This window comes from Lupinus angustifolius, chromosome LG04 (genome assembly GCF_001865875.1).
Source record: "Lupinus angustifolius cultivar Tanjil chromosome LG04, LupAngTanjil_v1.0, whole genome shotgun sequence".
NCBI classification, from domain to species: domain Eukaryota; kingdom Viridiplantae; phylum Streptophyta; class Magnoliopsida; order Fabales; family Fabaceae; genus Lupinus; species Lupinus angustifolius.
In genome coordinates this window covers 14,069,193-14,077,409 of record NC_032012.1, presented here as the reverse complement: position 1 = coordinate 14,077,409, position 8,217 = coordinate 14,069,193, and the positions used below count along the sequence as shown (strand labels likewise).

The window sequence follows — 8,217 nt, the reverse complement described above, 5'->3', positions numbered from 1 at the left end:
TAGCCTAAATCAATGTCGATCAATTTCTAAAATTAATCGTTTGTCAATTAAATAATTAATAAAACGCGCACAAAAAATCACGGTGTTACATTTATTATCTCATCCTTTGTAACAAATTCTCCCATATAATAAATTGGTTGGACTAACTCATACTAGATTTTGAGCTCGGGAGTCGATTATGAATTATGGAAGATGCTAGCACTATGTCTGTCTGTATTAAAACGATATCCTCACTAATAAGATGGACTTTATACCCTTAAATAAATTTATTTATTAAAAAAATATTTTATTTGTTATTTTTGTGTCTGACAAAAGTTCATCTTGCTCCTACATATCCTTAGATGTAATAGGAAAAGCCTACATAGATCTGGTTTGAAATTTATAAATAATAAATGGTCCATTATTTATACAAAAAGGTAAAGCAAGAGAAACTAATGGTTGTATCGGACCAAAGCTTGAAGAGATGTTTAAAATGATTGATTTTTATAAAAAGTGAAATTAATACCAAAGAGACAATACTGATCGTAGACCGACTTTCCATTCTTAGAGTAGAAAGGAAGAGATGACACAAATGCAGACTGAACTATTCAAACTCCATTTAAAGATATTTAACCTTTTAAAGGATGATTAAAAACATCATTTTAGGAATATGAGATTAATAGCAAAAAAATACCACTAATCATAGAGTGACTTTCTACTTTAAGGCAGAAATGATGAAATGACACGGGATATAGAACGGATTATCACTCGGTTAATAAATTAAAACAATTTTATTATAAAAGTATTTATTATTAGTTTAAAAAACTAATTATAATATAATTTTTTATATAATAAAAGAAATAAGAAAGTAAAAAGTATATATTATCTGCAAAAGACCTTTCTCGACGTGGTTGGGGGGCATGGCCCTATTTGATGCGTTTGCACTTATTCTACTTTGGATATATTATTTATGTCTAACTTTGTGTCCTAAATTAATTAGAAAATTTCATTCAATTAAAAGGAAAAATATAAAATAAAAATAAATATTTTAATATTATTTTATAAAGTTTGATTAGTTAGTGATACGAAAGACAAGAAAATTATGGGATATAAGATTCTCGTAAAAAATAATAGTGGAAACAACTTTTATTTAGCATAAACTTTCATGGGTCCATGAGGCAATAAGTGTTGTTGGCCATGGTGCTCATTCGCCTTAATTTCCATCTTTTAACAATCCAAGATTAAGAAGGCAAGTTGATAATATTTTCCTCCAAACAAATGATACATAGGTGTAGAACCATCATGTACATGCTCATCTCAGTGCAAAGTAACTTTGCAACCCAGTGGAACTCCTCCAAAATGTGGACTCCTTATTTTTCCTTGGGACCAATTGTTATAATTCTTAACATCAAAGTCTCCTCCTTGAAGCACCAACACCACTGAGCTCCAATTGCTCCAAAACCTGTTCCTTTGGAATCTCCTTGGAACCGCGAAAAACATAAACTTCAGACATATCAAAGAACCCCAACTCATGAACCCGCACCTTTTACATTATGCTTAAAGAATGCAACTCTCTCTTAACTATGATGGGGCTTGCTGCTAAAATGTGAAGAGTCCTTGAAAAGAGAAGAGTCCTTGAATTTTTCTGATTAATTATTACCATTATCAATAATAGTGTTACATGACATTGATTTCAATAACTCTTGGTTCATTCCGAGCTGTATGTATGATTGGATGAGTATTGGAAAATATCTTTATCTGGAAGTGGCATTTTTTATGGGGACTATTGCCCTGCTGAAGCTCCTGCTTTTTGTTTCATTAAGTTCCTTTGATACAGTATTCTACTGTTTGATAATGAGAACTTGCCATATGCAAATGCAAATATGCAATGCATAAACATCCATTCTATTGATGCAGCGGAAGCAATGTTGCGCAGCGTTGGTCACAAGCAATCAAGTAAAGGACATACGAGTAAATAGAATAGAAGAAACAATGGAATTTGTTAACGAGGTTCAGCCAATTGTGCCCACGTCTCCGGAAGCGTTGAGCGGCTGCCAAGATATTATTAGAGAATAAGGATTACAAACTCTAGCACACCCATGAGCCCACCTGCCCATAGGGTGTTTCTATTAGGTGCTTATATCTGGTGTAGACCTGAGTCCAATATATAACATTAGTTATTCTACTCTATTCCAACACATTCTGTGCTTAGAATTTAGAAAGTGTGAATCAAGACTCGTCATCTGTGCAGAAGACATTCGCGGTCAGTTAGAAAAGACGGGTAGTACTTCAGAGTTATGTTCACAGCTTGGAGCAGTTTTGGGCATGCTTGGTGACTGCTGGTGCGTTTTCTCATTCTTTTTATTTTTCTCTATATTTGATTGGAGGAAGTTAACATTATACACCAAAAGTTTTGGACAAAGTTAATCACTTAATCCTCATATTTTAATTGTAATAATATTAGTATTAAGGGTAGTTTTATAATTTTCATTTAAAAAAAAAATCTATCCCTCTCCCTAACTTTTTTCTCCTCGCACATTAACCTACTCATCCAAAAATACCAAAAACTTCTTCACCATCATAACCTCCTCACACCAATTGCTACCACTGAAATCCACCACATAATCGCACTGTCATATATGAAGAGATATCAATTTATACTTGAGTTAAATTATATCAATTATACTGATTCAAGATAAATCTAACAGTACATATATGTTTTTTTGGGTTCTCTTATTTCCAACCAGCAATTAATGCTTCTTATGTTGCTTCTCTCTTCTTTAATCATTTGCGCCCCTTCTCTCTTAGAACTTGTATCACATCAGTGTCTCTTGTATGGTACTTTATTCCCTAAGAAGGATTACCTTGACACGAGTTTTGAAAATTTATGTACCAACTCATACACAAATAAAATCTAGTGATCTGACTAGCGAAAGATAATTCTAAGGACTAAGTTTCATATTTACTCATGTAGTTTTATAGGATATGTTGAACATGCAATCAAGAGCACCCCTTTATATGTGTGTTTTAAGAGGTATATTTTTGTAGTCTGGTACATGAATTGTGTAGCTGCCTAAATTAATTTCAGTGGGAATATTCCATTCCAAAGAGAACTTATCTTTCTAAAGATTTTCTTGCCAAGCTAAATTGCCTAGACCTTAGATAAGAAAAGTAGGGCTTATATCAAATGTTTAATTATTAAAAGAATACTTTAACATTGTGTTCACCAAGACACTCAACATTAAATTTACCCTTACTCAATAGTTCTAGTTGACATCTTAGATAACTAAGTTGAAGCTCATATGGGTGTGGAATTGATTATGATCTAGTAGTAATTGTGATGAGTTTTGTTCAATATTTAAGTTCTTCTTCTTTCTTTCATGGGATGCAGTGCCCCTTTTGGTCTCTTTATGGTGCTTAGCTAATTGTGACCTTGGAGGAGGGGTTTCGGTGGTGGACATTTTTAAATAATTTTTTTTATCTTTTAGTTGATATGTCTTTTTTAGCCATGGTTTTTTTTGTGCTTTTTCTTGATCAATATCATATTATTCTAAAAGTTTTACGTTGTCTGTCGACCGCCTAATACAACATTCACCTTGTGTCCAAGTTTAGGACCGATTATATATAGCATCAAACACATAGGCAAAAGGAATTAGAAATGAATTACATTTAGTTATATGAGACTGAATGTTGGATGGTAAAATGTCAACAAGAGAATAAACTCAATGCAGCAGAGGTGAGAATGTTGGTTGGATGAATGAACATAATAGATAAGATATAATTAAGAATGAATGCATTTGAGAGAAAATTAGAGTAATGCCTATTAGAGAAAAGATGGTAGAATTGCTCCTTAGGTGGTGGAGGAGACTATTAGAAGCCCCAGTAAGAAGAGTAGAACAAATGGAGGTTAGTCCAATTTCTAGAGACAGAGGAAAGCTAAGAATAACAATAAGCGAAATAATTAGGAAAAATTTAAAGGTCAATGCTTTGCTAATGGACATGATATCAGGTGAATATTATGGTGTTTTCAATCTATGTAGCTCACTCCAAGTAGTGGGAGTAAGGCATGGTTGATGTTGTTTTTCGTGCTTTTTGTTTACTTTTGTGGATTATCATATCTTTTGCTTTTGTCTACTGCATTTCTTCTATAGCTATGTTTCTTGTATCACAAAATGAAAGAAGAATTTTGTTCCACAACATGTTTAATGGAGGCAAATTTTGATGTGGATGCTAACATGATTTTTCTGCAGCCGAATGGATAATGCTAGTTCTGCAATTGCTTATTTTGAAGAAAGTGTTGAACTTCTGTCAAAGTTGCCAAAAGATGATTTGGAGGTTATTTCATTACACTCTTGCTTTTATGGATTGAAAAGTTATAAATTACATGACCACACTGCCTTCTTTTGTGGTCAATTCATTGTTCTAAACTTCTTGTACTACAGATTGCACACACACTATCTGTTTCACTTGATAAAATTGGAGACCTTAAATATTATGATGGAGACCTTCAAGCTGCAAGATCTTACTATTATCAATCTTTGAATGTCCGGCGTGATGTTTTCAAGCATACCCCAAATGTTCCATCCTAGGTTGGTTACTACTATCCCCATATTTTTTTTACTTGTTACAGATATTCTTGTCTCTTACATTGAAACACAACTCTCTCATTTTAGCAGAGAATTGCGAATTGGTTCTCTCGTACCAATTCATGTTTTTTTGTGAATTGGTTCCCTTTAAGGAATGAACCGTATTTTTTAGCTATAGTTTAAGTAAATGAAAAGAAGAGTAATTGGTAATGTACACTCAAACAAGAAAGAATTTTATCCTTGGGTATTTCTCCTACGGTAAAATAAAAGTTGATTCAAACCTACAAGAAGCAGCACTAAAAATGATTGTACAAAAAGCTATAAAAAAACCTACTTAATATTACTCCTAGCATACCAGTATTTGAGAGGGTAACTACCGTATACTACGTACCCATACCAAATATTGGTATATGCTACATGGATGTAATTTATACCAATCCTGTTTGATAGTTGATAACAATATGGCTGATTATTTCTGAAAAATGTGATTGATTTCTACACCTATGAATCACACATGGAGTACTTCTTCCTCTGACCAATCTAATTCCAAAATCAGGTGGTGAGCCAAAGAAACCTTAAACATGACTATGAGCATTACACTCTATCCAAATGCCACAATTCATAATGTGGATTGCACATTTTCATAAAGAATTTAGTTTCTTTGATTATACCAAATACTTGAAAGCTAGTCCTCAATAATTGGATCAAGGATGGCAAGAGGCTTCTAGTTTAATTGGCATTGGTTCATGTCTTCGAGACTTAGGTGTAATGATTAGGGGTGGAAACAAGTCAGACCGTCTATAAAGAGCCTATTTAGTTGAACAGACTAGACCTTAGGCCATCCAAAAGACATATTAAGCCTAAGAAACCGTACTATTTAGTTATCTTATGTCAGACATTTGATCCTCCATCACAACACTTGCCCCACCTCTCTAATCCGATGTGATGATCAATGACTTATGGCACTACCAACATTCATTAAAGCGGTCAGCAATAACACCGCAACATTGTAGACCATATGTTGAAAGAGTAGAAATCCTGTCTCTTCAGAAAATCCTAAATGATAAGGTTGCTGTTTCCATTTCTCATATTCCCATCACAATACTACAAATGGAATAGTTTTGGGTTTTCCCCCATTAAATCATTGAGTCTAAGGAATGGCTGTTACTGTAATTAACCTTTTTACTTGTTTCCAATAATTCAGGTCCTAGATGTTGCTGTTTCTCTTGCAAAAGTCGCAGACACAGACAGAAATCTTGGGGACGAAAAGTTGGCTACTTCTGGATTTCAAAACGCCATAGAATTATTTGAATCAATGACATTAAACTCAGAAGCCTGTAGGCTCTGGAGCAACGGATAAGGTTTACCTACTTTGTCACAAGTTATAGCCAAATGAAAGTATCATTCATATTAGTATCACTAGGTTATGTGCTGTATTTGCATATTAGATCCTAGACTTGATTTCATTTTCTATCCCTTCTATAGCGGCAATCAGTGCTAGAGTTCCTTAGAAACCAACTTGCAGATAAACAAGAACATGCTGAGCCAACACTCTGATATAAGTATAGTCGCAGAGTCGGTTTTCCACCGAAAATCCCAATTTGGAATAAATGTTTCCATATGGGACGGGCCAAGTTTGCAAAATAAGCATGGAGACACCCCTGATAGAGGCAGAAGAGATTTCAAAGTATTGATATTTCAGGCATTTCTGGCACTGTAGTATTTATTTGCCTTTGTCTGAGATTTTCTGCAGCAGATCCTCATTTACACAACTGTATATTTTTTGTTTCCACCTTTTTATGTTGCTTCTACTTGGTGCATAAGAACAACTATGCTAAGATCTTCCTTGCATTATTGTAACTTAAATGTACTTGTCTAATAAACTAGGAAAGAAGTAACATGATGAATACACTCTATATTGTGAAAGTGAAATTTAAAGAATATTTGGTCATTTATGTAGCCTTTAATTAAAGGAAAACAACATAAGTTGTTTATAGTTATACACTAGCTTTTCCTTTCTTATTCTCAGACTTCATTGACTGAAACTGCATTTGTTGAAGTCACTGGCAGAATTACTAAATCACCTTCTACATTGTTAACTCATAATCTTGTCTGAATTTTTTAATAGCAAAAAGTGCTTGTATTTTGTGTTATAATTCTGAAAAGTGTTGCTTCAACACAATGATATAATTTATTAAGATGTAGGATCATAGTCATCAAAATTTGTTTACATAATCTTGTATAGGGAATGATGAATCATTGGTTTTGACCAAGAAAAGGAAAGGCAAAGAGAGTGTATAACTAAAATCATTGTTATCAAAATGTGCTGAGCAGTAGTCCTCCATTGACGTACAAACTTTCCACCTATTTTTATTGAAACATTAAAAAATGTATGTAGGGATAGTATATGAGCTTTATATATTATTATTGTATCGTTTAAAATTTATGTTTTATTATCATTGACTCTTTGAAAAAAAGTAATACAACTAAATGATAGATGATATACTAATTATATATAACTCTTTATACTAACTATGCATAGATATTACACTCTAATTAATCATTGAATAGAGATGATGATATCATAGAGATATCATCATGTTGAAAAAAACAATAGTATATTCTCCTACTAAATCTTCTTATCAACAACAAAGTGATATATATTATTTTTAAATCAATCATTAATAAATAAAATATCACTTTGTGGCATATTATTTTCTTATAGGTAGGTGGATTAGTAAGAGGTATATCAGCATATAAAAAATTGTTACATAAGCAATTTGAAACATATATATACTAATACTCATTTCATTTTTTCTTGTTTTTAGACTTACTAATTTAGTCCTTAAAATTAAAAACCTTAAAATTATCCCAAATTTTTTAAATATAAGTCAAATTAGTTATTTGAAAACCATTTTCGATGTTTAATTTTTTAAACACAAAAGTGATATGATAAAAAAAACATAACGGAGTTAAAATGAATATTTAGGTGATTTGAACTGATCGTTCACATAGAAAATAGTTCACAATGCAAATAAAAAAGTTGGGAAAAGGGTGAAAGAATTTGGCTCTAACATCTATTTACATAGTTTAATTCTATTTTACAATTCAGATATGCATTCCAATTTACAAAACTTTACTCCTAAGCATACATTAAGAACTCCAAATCAGAATAAAATAAATAAGTACATTTATAAAAGAAATGAATGAACTTAGAATATAACCAATATCTTTAGAAAATAAATATAAAAAAAGACCATAACAACAAAGAATGCAAATATTTATAATCATGTAAAAATAGTGAATATGTGAAAGAAGATAAATACACAAATTAATGAATTGAACAAGAAATTGATGATTAACTAAATCTCAAAAAGATTAAATGATCACTATGTTAGTCCTTGATAATGAATGAGTTCGACTTAAGAAATAATATAATACCATTTTATTTTTGGGATTCAATGTTTAATTTCTTTGGAAGATTAACATCAGTTTATCCGATTTTAAAAGGATCATTGATTTCGAAAAAGTTTGGTGATAAAGAAAAATATATAGAATATAAGGATAATTAAAGTATTTTTTATTAGTTAGCGAAAATAATTAAAATATAAGTAAATTAAAATAAAATAATTAACGATTAAAATGGGATAAA

At 31.7% G+C, this 8,217-nt stretch overlaps 1 pseudogene; it reads left to right on the top strand.

The window, feature by feature from the left end:
• LOC109344850 lies at positions 2,197–6,448 on the top strand (annotated as a pseudogene).